At 50.9% G+C, this 13,080-nt stretch overlaps 1 protein-coding gene across 1 annotated transcript in view; it reads right to left on the bottom strand.

Moving 5' to 3' along the window:
- GYPC (glycophorin C (Gerbich blood group)) overlaps window positions 1-13,080 on the bottom strand; it is a 33,942-nt gene that overhangs the window by 20,428 nt on the left and 434 nt on the right. The gene's annotated exons all lie outside the window — the stretch shown is intronic.

Here is a 13,080-nt window from a genome sequence, read left to right as displayed (position 1 = left end):
CACTGTCCCAAGTTCCCCCGCATTGGTTAGTGGTGGGGTTAAGACATGCTGGCGAGGTGGCATGGGGGCGGCAGCGGTCCTGCCCCTGACTTCAACCTCGACAAGGGTCAAGGCCGTCTCTGCTGGTGAGGGCTGTGGCCCAGGCCTCTCCGACTGGGCTGTGTGTACCATCTCTGGCCCACCGCACTGACTGGCGAGGTCCTGTCACAGAAGGACTCTTCAGGGAGCCCTGAGCCCTGGAGTGTCAGGTCCCAGAACAGGACAAATGGCCTATTCAAGTGGGTAGGGCTTGCTCCAGGGAGGTCTGGGCAGCGTCCTGCTGGGGTAGGAGGGTCCCTGAGTGGAGCTCGTTGGCCCAGGAGGCATCAGGAACTGAGGCAAAGGAGAAGGCCCACCCTCTGCTCAGTTCTCCTTGGGGGGGGCCCACTCAAGAAAGCTCAAAGGCGACCCTTGGGCAGAAGGCAGGGCAGTGAGAGGTCAGCCTTTTATCTGCAGACAGTCAGGCCTCTGTTCCCACAGCCCCAGGGCAAGGAGGGCGGGCACTCAGACAATGGTGCCTTCGAGGCCATCGCGGGGCGTCTGAACTTTGAAGGAAAACCATGGACTTCACCTGCCTTTGACTGCTGCGGCCTCAAAGATGCGGTCTGACTTTCTCGAGCATTGCCCGTCTTCTCAGGGAGCAACCCACATCATGTCACTCAAATGAGTTGTTTAAAAATAGTCTGTTCCAGAAGGTCTTTTCAGAAGCTCCAAGAGTCTTAAATAGGGAATGACCTGGGGGTAATTATCCAGCCGGATAGAAAGAAATGCAGTTGTAAAGCCCATTGGAACCGACTTTCTTTCACTCGTGTGAAAGAAAATGGTATTCTCCATTTGAAACTCCCCACTTCCAACACAAATGGTGGTGGTGGGCAGGGCTTCAAAGAAGGCCCAGGGGTTGGAGCACATGGTTTCAAATCACAGTCCTGCCACCCACAGCCGTGTTGATGGAGGTGCTCACCACAGACCCACCTCGCAGTGAGGGATGAGGGCTCTGATGAACGAACACTTCTAAACAACATTTCCTCTGCATGACAGGCCTGACCATCCCTGCTGATGGCAGGTACCCTGCGCACTTGCCCTCTTTTTTGTATTTTTACAACCTTGGACTTATCTTTACTTAGAACATTCTCAACAGTCAACATTGATCACTGACAACTTCTTCCAGCCCAAGGTCTCAATTCAACATGATAAACCTACAACTAGTCAAGTAGAAAGTCCCCATAATTTAATATCAGCTGTCAATATTAGCTAGTTTAGCTAATTTTAGATTTCAATTTATATTTGAAAAGTCTTGTTACTTTAAGCTGTTCTTTAAATATCTAATAATATCCAGCAAATCCCACTCCTGGGCGTATATCCAGAGGGAACCTTAATTCAAAAAGACACATGCACCCCAGTGTTCACAGAAGCACTACTTACAATAGCCAAGACATGGAAACAACCTAAATGTCCATGGACCGATCACTGGATAAAGAAGCTGTGCTATATTTATACAGTGGAATACTACTCAGCCAGAAAACAGAATAATGCCATTTGCAGCAACATAGATGAACCTGGAGATTGTCATTCTAAGTGAGGTAAGCCAGACAGAGAAACAAAAATATCACATGATACCACTTATATGTAGAATCTAAAAAAAAAAAGACCAACTTATTTACAAAACAGAAACAGACTCAGAGACATAGAAAAATTTATGGTTAACAGAGGGGGAAGGGGGTGGGACAGGAGAAATTGGGAGTTTGAGATTTGCAGATACTAACTAATATATATATATATAAATAGATAAACAACAAGTTTCTACTGTGCAGCACAGGGAACCACATTCAGTATCTTGTAGTAAACTACAGTGAAGAAGAATATAAGAACAAATGTATGTACGTTCCTATGTGACTCAAGTATCGTGCTGTACACCAGAAGTTGACCCAACATTGTAAACTGACAGCACTTCAATAAAAACATATTAAATATCTAGATAGCCACTTGGTTAGTTCGATGAAGAATCACCAGAAGACGTGGACAATTCGATCTGAAACCTGAATTCGTGTGATAAGAAATTTCTCACCAGGAGGACTGGATGTTTTTTATCCCTGTCATGATGTGGGTCCTGCTGCCCCAAGAAGCCCAACAATGCTTTGAGGGCAGGGATTGTATCTTAGATTTTCTGTCTCCTCCTGAATCCCTGGGACAGATGACAGGATGCACACATCGTAACCCTGTGAGTTTCTATTGATGAACCAGGGATGTATATAGTGGTTAATAAACATTTGTGGATAAATTGCCTTCACAATGGAGTTATCCATCTAGCTCCCTTTCTAACTTTTCCACCTCTCTTCCTGGGTATCGAAGTTTGACAAGAGCCTTTCTCGTGGAATTAGTTGTTAAAGTGATTGACAGCTGGGTGTGCACTGAGGTCTGGCCGTAAGCAAAGATTTAATCATGGTGAGAGGGTATCACGGCTTCATGTGATGGAAGTGTCTCTTAGGGAAGGCTTCTCTGAGACCCATGCCTCAAAGCACCATCGCTGACAACAAAGAGTGACCGGACATCAAGCGACCGTCCTGGAAGGCCCCAGCTGGAGGCTGCAAGCTGGGTTATGTCATGCCCTCAGTGTCCGGTGATGACTCGAAAGTGACCAACACAAGGGGGCCCTGAAGTGGGGTCACCAGGTGTCTTCTTATCCCCAGATCCACTGCCATGGATGGGCTTTTATGTCTTTCAGATTTCCAGACTCTAAGAATTTCTTTTGTAGAATTGCTGCTTCTCCTGAAAATAACTGCAGTGGAGGTTTATAGCAGTGACATCATTTTTTATGTGTGTGTTTTTTGGGGTGGGGGAACCCCAGGTAGGAAGCTACTTATTTTGGAGATTTGGGGAGGGGTGGCCATCATTCCTTTTGGTGACCCTGCAGGCCCAGCCTCAGATCCTCAACATCACCTGATCCTGCCCCCACTTTCGAACCCGATGAATGAGTTTCTCAGGCAAAGACAGTGCTCACCCTGAGGAATCAGAGACCTGCATCCATGGATACATCTGGCTTTGTGAACTCAACCTAACTTCTTTGAGCTCCGCTTTATTTACCTATCGGAGCAGGAGAGCAGTGTCTCCTGAATGAAGAAAGGAAACATTTGCAAGTGCCTAGCAGAGAACAGCACACAATGCAGGAATGGTCCCATGGCTTGTGAAATTCCAGTGAAAGACAGAGCTGCCCGCCCAGGGTGGGTTCTGTGGTCCAGGCATTCCAGGAACTGGCCAGCATTTGGTGGGGGCATTATTCCCTCCTGCTGCCCTTGCAGTGACCTTGAGAGGCAGCTGCCCACTCCTTCCCTGGGGAAACATGGGAACTGTGTGGGGGTTGGCCTTGGCTGGCAGGACTTGCGTGGTCACAACCCAGCCCTTGTGGGCTCCTATGCGAGTGTCGTTAGCAGCTGCTGGGCTGCCAGGTGGGGGCCGGCGGAGTTGGGGCGGAGCCAGCACAAGTGGCCTGGGGTCGGGTGGACAAAGAAAGACCTTTTCTTCTAAGGCAAGAGAATGGACCTCAGGGCTGCCTGGAGCTGAGCAAAAGGCAAGGGGTCACAGGCCACTTGCTCCCAGCAGCGCGGTCTACCGCATCCCCGAAGTGGAAGGACACACCTGGTGCCAGGCTGGACTGGGCCAGTGATGCGCGGTGGGGCTCTGGAGGAAATAACCTCTTTGAACACTAGTCTCCATATTTCTACACTGGGATTAATATATCTATACCCTTGGAACATCTAGTTGAACAAGGTACCATGTGTACGTGCTCCGGGTGCGGCCAAGTTCACTCACCACCCCACCCCTGGACCGATGCTAAGATCCACAGTCCAGAGCAATCATGCAACTCCAGCAGGCTCTTTGTGGCTCCCCTCTGGGACCCTCACTGTGCGGACTCTTTACCCTGAGGTCCTCCAGCTTTCTTTCTGTCCAGGCCTCTTTCCGAACTGCCTTCTAGCTGTCGCCTGGCTGTCCCATGGGCATCTGAAAGTCCCTCTGCTCTAGAGAGAATCTTCCTGTAGCCTTCTTATCAGTCTGGTACATGTAATTCTATGATCAAAGTGAATTGCTTCCGGAACTATGAAACAGAGCAAAGAAAATTTACTTTTATAGTTTTAAGTGACGAACAGCCTAATTGCATGGCTTAAAAAGCCAAAAGAATAAGAGAAAGAGAGAGAGAGGGAGTGAGTCCTGGGAACCAAGCATTTACTTTTGAGTCTCTCGATCTCCCCAGGGCACAGGTAAAGAGCACGTACAGAGGCGGCCACTGCAGCCCCCAGCCCAGGGCCCTACCGGGGTGGGCAGGACTGCCAGGGGGAGTAAGGATCAGTGAGGCTGAAGCCGTGCTGACGAGGGTCAGGGCAGAGCTGGGCAGGGGCAGTGGAGGTGCAAAGACCAGTGGGCACCTGGCTCCGAGCCTGGATGAGCTGAGCCAGGGCCGCAGTGCGGACTTCGTGTACCTGGGTGCTCTGTCTTCAAGGGTCCCTCCCTGCCCCCACCCCACCACCAAATATTAGCCACACTACTTTATAATGGCATAGATACACAAATGCCATGTGTAGTCTTCAAGGTTCATTCTTTTCCTTCTGATTTTAAAAGAAACAAACCTTTCTGTGGATTTCTAAAGTTCTAAGTGCCAGGCCTACTGTGCATGTGGGCCCCGGCTGAGCCCCGCCAGAAACACCTGCCACGCCTGAGTGGGAGGGAGAGAGGTCGGGCCGGCCGCGGCTCCGGGCAAGTCACGCTGCCTCTAGAGTTTCCCTCTCATCACATGCAAAATGGAGATAAAAATACTTGCCGGAGGGCTGCTGGAGGGTGAAATGAGATAGCTCCTGCAGGGGCAGCTGACTTTCTAGGCTCTGAGTCAGGGAGACAGTCATCATAAGAGGGGAGTGGGTGAGGATCATTTATACAATGTGTAGGAAAGGAAAAAAAAAAAGAGATTGTAAAGTTTAAAAAAAATGACTACACGGGACTTTCAGCTGATGCTGAAATTGATCCACTGAGATGAGCACTCTGGCAGGAGCTGCAGGAGGGCCACTCAGTGTCAGACCCCAGGCAGGACCGAAGGAGGGAAGGCCAGCTTCCTCGCTGGAGTTCAAGCACAAAGGGGTGAGAAAGGGGCTTTCCCAGGAGGGAGGGGAGCCCACACTTTAAGGAGCACCCCAGGGAGGCTCACGCTGCAGTGGCAGCATTGACGGAAAGAGAGAGCTGCTGGGGAGCGAAGATGCTGGAAGGTGTGCCCAGGTTTGGGGGGCAGCGTGCATACACAGGTCAGGGGTACAGGAGCCCTGGATGGGGACAGGTCAGCGGGCTGAGCCAAGCCAAAAGGCCACTGCGGGCCACCGAGTGGACAAGCCTGACTCAGGACTGGGAGAGCATGTGGGTGAGCATGCGATCACAGCACTCTGTGTAGACAGGGCATGTCTACACGAGGTGGACCTTCATATCCATCTGTTCATTCATTTGTGAGTGTTTTTAAGGAGACTTCTCTTTCCCATGGAGAACAAGACAGCTGAGACCTCCAATGCTAAGTGTTCAGCTGAGGCGGGGGAGCAAAGATGCTCTTCCTTGGGCACAAGGGAAGGAGACTGAGCGGCAGAGGGTAGAAGTTTTGCTCAGAGTCACAGCTGGTGGCAGAGGACAGGGCCAGGCCTGCACGAACACTCCCCTCTAACCACCTCACCTCCACGGAGCAGACAGCTTGAAGGCAGGGGTCCTGGCTCAGCAGGGAACAGCGTCCCAGAACTACTGCAAAGGCTGGGACTGAGGGCCCTGCCGTGGTCCTAGGACTGGGCAGATGGTGCATCCTGTCCTGGGGACCTATTTTCAGTGGCAAGTGAGCAAACAGGGACGGGAGCGGGGAACATGGAGGGAGCTGGGCAGGGCAGGTAGCCAGGACTAGCTGAGGACACTGGCAAGCGCTCGGCACTGGATCTGAGTGAAAGGCAAGGGGTCACAAGCCACCCGCTCCCAGCAGGGCGGGCCACCACTGCATACTTGATTAATGTGCACCCGGCACTGTACTAGCTCTGCTGATGAGCTGAGACACAGAGGGCCATGTTCAAGCCTGTCCACTCAAACCCAAATCCCGAACTCTAAAGCTGGCATTCTAACCTCCTGTCACTAGCAAATTGATGCAAAGTATAAATAGCTTAAAACAGTACAGCAGAGGCTGAGCAGTATTCCACTGTCTAAATACACCATGTCATCTTTATCCAGTCATCTGTCGATGGACATTTAGGTTGTTTCCATGTCTTGGCTATTGTAAATATGCTGCTGTGAACATTGGGGTGTATGTATCTTTTTCAATTAGAGTCTTCTCTGGACATAAGCCCAGCAGTGGGATTGCTGGATCATATGGTAAGTCTATTTTTAGTTGTAAATCAACTATACTTCAATTTAAAAAAAGAATGAAATAATGTCATTTGTAGCAACATGGATGGACCTAGAGATCATCACATCATGCTAAGTGAAGTAAGACAGAGAAAGACAAATGTCATATAATATCACTTATAGGTGAAATCTAAAAAAACGATACACATGAACTCACAAAACAGAAAGAGACTCACAGACATAGAAAACAATCTTATGGTTACTGGGGGTGGGGGAGTGGGGAAGGATAAATCAGGAGTTAGGGAGTTGTAGATACTATTATTTATAAATTAGTTAAACAACAAGGTCCTACTATATAGTACAGGGAACTATATTCAATATCTTGTCGTAACCTATAGTGGAAAATAATCTGAAATATATATATAAATAATCTGAATATACAATATATATAAAATATAAATAAATACATAAAATATATTTAAAATATATTTAAATAAATAAGTAAATAAAAATAATATAAATAATATATAGAAAATATATTACATATATAATAATCTGAAATATATATGAAAATAACCCAAAATGTATAAAAATATATTTATATATAATAAATATATATAAGTATACATAATATGTGAAATATATATACATGTAATCACTATGCTATACGCCTGAAACTCACACAACACTATAAATTCACTATGCTTCAGTTAAAAAAAATGGATTAAAAAAAGTACAGCAAAAAAAAAAAAGAGTATAGCAGAGGAACCTGAGTTCGAGGCCCCTACTCACTGCAGGCTGTGCATGTGGTTCTACTGAGGGCACTTGGCCAGCATCTCAAGGGAAGTGGACTTTGCTGCCCTGCGGACACAGAGGTCCCAGACTGGGACCCAACACAAAAGGCAGGCAGGAAACGTGGCTTTACCTGGTTTTGACCTGGCAAACTACCCTTTCCTTCACTTTCTGACACTGATGGGAATGCACTGCCCAAAGCTGCTGGTGAAATGTGAACACGCTCCCTCTAGGGTCCCGGGGGAGGACCAGCTGTCCTGGGGCCCAGGGCCAGCTGCATACTTGGACTGTCATAGAAGTGTGTGGCGTGTGAAGGAGAAGGGGCAGGGGGTCCCAGCTGTGCCCCTGCAAGTGATTGGCCCGTCCGTCTGTGATACTCAAAGTGGGGACAAGACGCCTCCATCAGGGTGTGGTGGGTACACTGGGATAATGGGGCATCCCTGCCCGGGGCTTGTCCCTCACAAATGCCCCCCAAGCTCCAGCCTCCTTCCCTCGGGGCCTGGCAGGGGTCATGAGGGTGTCCACTGAACCCCGAAGAGTATGCTGGCCACAAGGTTTTGGCAATAATAGAAGAGACGTGTGCCTTTAACTTATAGGATGAGTCCGCAAGGGGAACAGATACAGCGGAGAATATAATAAAAGTGTCACAAAGAGCTATTAATCACAGTTATTTTAAATTCCCAGTCTGATAATTCCAACATCTCTGCCATGTCTGATGCTCGTTCTGTCTCTTCCAGTTGTATTTCTTGCCTTCTGGTGTGTCTTGTAATTCTTCTTGGCATAGAAGGTGTAAGGCTGAATCACAGGTCGTGATGTGGGGGAGCGGGGGAGGGGTGGGGATGTGCCCTCTGGTCCTGCGATGTCTGTCCGAGGCCATCCCCCTGGACTGTGGTCCTCAGGGTTTTTCTCTCCTCCGGGGTGGGACAGGATGGCTAGAGGGGGGCGGAGTTGGGTGTTTCCCTTCCCCTGGGTCAGTCAGACTCTGATAGAATTGCAGTGTGTCAGGCTCTGGTTAACTAGTACCCCTGAGGCCCAGCCTTGTTAAGGTGCACTGGTGTCTTTCAAAACAGTTCCTGCTGGAAAGGATATCAAACCTGTGGGAACCTGGTCAAACACCGGGAGGTGGATCTCACAAGATTGTGGGGGGATCCCCCAGGACAACTAGGTCCCCCTGGGAGCTTTGAACTCCCAGAGTTGTCCACACCAAATCTCCAGCAGTTTGTCAACCTTGAGGAGTCAGTCACGAGAGGTGGAGATGATGTGGGGCCTGGAGGAGGGGCAGGGCCTCAGAGCCAGGCAGGTGGGCAGCCAGTGCTGTTGGGACACCGTTCCCCAGGTAGGGCAGGCCAGTGGCAGAGTCGGCTGCTGTCTGTGACTGGCAGGCACAGGGCACAGGCTCTGAGGTGGCTCGAACCAGGATGGGCGGAGTCGTGTAAGGCCCCACCTGGGACAGAGCCTCATGTCATGGAATCCGGCTCTCACTGGACAGGAGAAAATTGGCCCTTGTCAGTATCTGCCATCGGCTAAGATTCTGCACTCTAACATTTGTTCTGGAAAAATGTACAAAAATGAAAATTTATAATATTTCTAACGGCAGGAGCCAGTGTTCCCATAGAATTTCAGATGACACGATGATCTGAAGGAAACCTTAAGCAAAGATCAGGTAGGGAGGGTGGGGGAAGGCGGGGGGAGGATGAAGCACGCATCACGGAGAGCGAGGTGGTGACGGCTGCGGCTTGTCAGCATGTTCTTAGAATTTATTTTGGTTTGACTTTCTGTCCATTTCAATTTATTATTTACTGACCTCCCAGTTCTGGACTACGAGCTCTGGGGCGGGTGACTTTTAAAAGGTGCTTTCGGCCTCTGGAGTGACCCAGGCCTGAGCACGCTGGGGCTGGGTGGTCAGCGCAGTCACCCGTTCATGTCCAAGTGGCTGGCAGAGCACCTCTCTGTGCTGGGCCCCGAGTGGTGGGGGGCAGGTAGGGGGTCACAGAGCTTCCTGGGAGTCCGATTTCCCAGAGGTGACAGACCCAGAAATCTGTTGGGGTTGCGAGGTGTCCGCAGGGCCTTGGTGGGCAGCGCATTAGTGTCGGGTGGGCCCAGGGAGGTGTGTGTTTGGGGTGGGGGTGCCCAGAGACCCCAGGGGTCTGAAGTGGGCAGCTGTGAGGCAAAGCTGGTGAGGCAGGGGCGCCCAGGCACGACGGGGGCCCTGGCGGTCAGCCGAGCTGGCTGTGGGGGGCAGGGCGGGGCCAGCAGCTTGCCCAGGGCGGCCCAGGCCTGACCAAGAGCAGGGGGTGATGTGGACAGCTGTGGACCGAGGCTGGACCACAGGCTTGGCTGAGAAGCTGAGGGCTGGCTGGCAGGTTCTGAGGGTCTGTGTTGCACGCAGTCGCTCTGAATGCAAAGCCACAGCTGTGACTTCCTGAGCATGGTTCTCATGGTGGGTGTGCAGGCTGCACAAGGCCCCGCCCTGCACACCTGGGCCCTAATGTCCCCCTCAGGGTGGCCTCTGTTGGCTCTGGGGCCTGAAAGCCTGTGTCCACAGCCCAGCTGTGTCCTCAGAAGCTGGGGGCCCTGGGGTTGGTCATCCCCCAGCCTCCAGCGTTTCATCTGCAAACAGGTAAGAGTGTGGGTGTGAGATGAGGTTGTGGGGAGTGAGCTTGGTGTGTAGGTACCGCCGCTCTCATCGGTGCATTATCAACAGCAAAATCAGCAGCCGTCTGCAAGGGAGACTGCGGGGATTCCCAGCACCTGCAGGCCAGGCTGGCTTTGATAAGTTCTGTTAACAGCCAGGGCCACAGACACCGCTACCCTGGGCACCGGGCCAGGCCCGCCTGCTCCTCTTCATCACATGACTCCTGTGAAGTAGCTGTTACTACTCCCACTTACAGACGAGAAGACTGAGGCTCCCCAAAGCCAGTGATGGAGGCACACTCAAAAGTGACGACGTGTTTTACTCACCAGACTGGTCAAGATAAAAACTACACAGTGTGAATGAGGATGTGGGAAAACAGCAGCTTTCAGGGGCTACTGGTGAGCGGCAGGCATTCATGTGACCTTTCACAGGGCAAGTCTTCAGGACCTACCAACATTTTAAAGGTACATACCCTTTGTCCCAGAAATTGAATTCTGGGGGGAGTTTATCCTAAAAGTAGACAAACATATGCATGAAAACCCTGTTGACAAGGGCTGCTACTGCAGCACTGTGTCTGGTCAAAAAAAAAAAAATCAGACTGTACACAACCTACATGTCCATTCATGGACGAATCGGTTAAATAAAATAACCAATTCATTCATATATTCATACAGTTTAGACTATGCGGCCCCCAAGAAAGGCGAACCTATATATGGTAATAACGTATAAGCTGTAATAAACATTCTTATAAAAAAAGATGAAGTAGAATGTTTCATTTTGTAAAATAAAAAATAATTGTATATATTATGCATATAACATATAATACATATTATGTTATATATTATACATACCATACATATATTATGTTATATATATTATATATAGTATATATAACATACATACTGTATTATAATATTATATATAGTATATATACATGTAATACCCCTGGAAGGATCCTCATAAATCAATAAGGTTACTGCCCTTGAGGTGGGAAGAAAGTGCCCTTTTCTTTTTTATTGTTAACTCTTCATTCATTGTTCAAATTTGTTTTGTTTCCAGCTTGTGATCTGTGTGCAGATTGTGCTGGCTCAGTCCCCGGGCAGCCTTTCGGTCAGGGGCTCTGAGGGGCGTCTGATATGCTATAGGCCTGCCACCCAGAGAGGCACACCGAGTGGACTTGCCAGCCTCTCACTGCTGGTGAAGGGTCTCTCCCTCCTCACTGGGATGGGCGGGTCTGCTCCCCCTGCAAACACAAAATGCCTCTGACCCCACACCTCTCTGTTTCCCAGGGGGCCCTGCGAGTTCCCAGAAATAACCGCCCAACTATGGGCACCCTTGGAAAGGTCCAGCCGCTGGCTGAGCCAGCGCCATGTGACTCCCGCAGCTACGGATATCGGGAGGGCTTGAGCAATGACCGAGATGGAATTTCATTTGGCACTTAATGCCATCCTTTCTGCTTTTGCCAGAGGCGGCAAATTCTATATAAAGCTGCCAAACCTGGCTATCTCCCTACTGAGCACTGACCCCTTCCAGAGAAGGACCAGCAGTGGATTTCTGCACATGACTCCTTCGTCCCATGAAGCCTTTGGGCTTATGAGAGTTGGCTGAGCCCAGCCTGGGCAGGTGGGAGCAGCGGGTCCTCTCCACTCTAACCTCTGGTTCTGAGAAGCAGTGGTGTAAACCGAGACAGGATACAGACACATCCTGCCTGAGTTCGCAATGAGAAACAGTGCCCCTGGTTCTCCCACAGCAGAGATCCCGCCATAAAGTAAATCCAGGCGTAATCTGAACCGGCATGCGAGTCAAGGCTGCATCGCCATCAGTTCCGGATGGGAAATATTTGCAGCCATCGGTCAAGGCCTGAAACTTGAATCCTAGGGAACTGCTGTGGGAGGATATGTGTGTGAGGTGGGTGGGGAGCGGAGGCAGGGTTAGAAAGCTGCACTTCCTCTGTGTCTGACTTGGAATGATGACAGTGGCTCAGTCCCCTCCACCCTGGCCCTGACACATCAAACACACACACACACACACACACACACACACGCAGGCACGCTCACTAGCATCTGACGCACACTCACAGACACATATGCACACCTAAACACTAATGCACAGGACCTCACGCATCCACCACCTCGTTTAAGATGAAAATAAGGATGCTAGACACGTATTGAGTGCTCGATGTGTGTTCCTCTCCATGCTGAGCCATTTACATGCACTGAGTTCTCACAATCCCAAGAGAAAAACTGCCGCACTGTTCCCATTTTGCGGACGATGAAACTGGAGCTGAGAGGTTGGCTTGCCCCAGGTCCTTGGCTAACAAGTGACACATAGGTCCCAACGCAGGCCGCGAGGCCTTCACTCCCCCGTCCCTTGTCTGTGTACACCCAGACGGCACTGGGCGGCCTCACCAGCACACACGTGGCCAGGGACACCCCGAGGCACACGGTACACAAGCACAGACCCAGCCACAGTCACCCATGCTCAAGTTTGCGACGGAAGGCCACACAACCACCTGGCCTCTCCCATACCCACACCATCATCCTGCATTAATTACTTAGCCTGATTATGCTGGAGACTCGGAATGCCTCCTCTCTGACACTTCGTAATGATCAGACCAGGCCAGGCTGGGGACAGGAGGGAACAACATTCCTTTTTTTTTTTTTTTTTAAATAAAATTTTAGTTTGTTAATTGCAAACGCCCCATGGCGGGGGAGGCCCAGCGCAGTTTCCCAACATCCTCACCAAAACTCTCAGGGCCATTTCCCGTCAGCAAGAAAGCATGTGCCTGTTTGAGAAAGCAAGCAAGCAGGCGCTGAAGAATTACACCGCGAGGGGCCCGGCGAGCCCAGCCGACCGGCCGCATCAGCGGTGGCTGGCTGCCTTGGGAGCTGGCAGAGTTAACTCCGAGTTTCTCAGAATCGTCCCGCCCGGGGAGTTCGGAAAACAACCTGGGAGGCTCCCTAGGGCTGCGGCTTAGCGCTCTTGCCCTCGCTCCCCGGAGGCCTGTTTATTCCCTCAGGGGCAGAGTTCTGGCCCCAGGCGCTTCCCGACCAGACCACCACACAAAGAAGCCGAGGCGGGCGAGTGCTGGGCCGCGGGGGCGGAGGTGGCCGGCGGCCTCTCCAGGCCCCGGGCGCGCAGAGCCTGCGCGACAAGATCGGGGCCCCGGAGCGGGACCCCGCGATGCCCGCGACCCGGCGATGTCCCGGGACCCCGCGATGCCCGGGGACGCGGCTGGTGTCCGGGCGCCGGTCGGGACCCCAGGG

Source organism: Camelus ferus, chromosome 5, assembly GCF_009834535.1.
Source record: "Camelus ferus isolate YT-003-E chromosome 5, BCGSAC_Cfer_1.0, whole genome shotgun sequence".
Classification (NCBI taxonomy): domain Eukaryota; kingdom Metazoa; phylum Chordata; class Mammalia; order Artiodactyla; family Camelidae; genus Camelus; species Camelus ferus.
The sequence above is the reverse complement of the archived record's forward strand: the minus strand, read 5'-3'. Positions and strand labels throughout refer to the sequence as shown.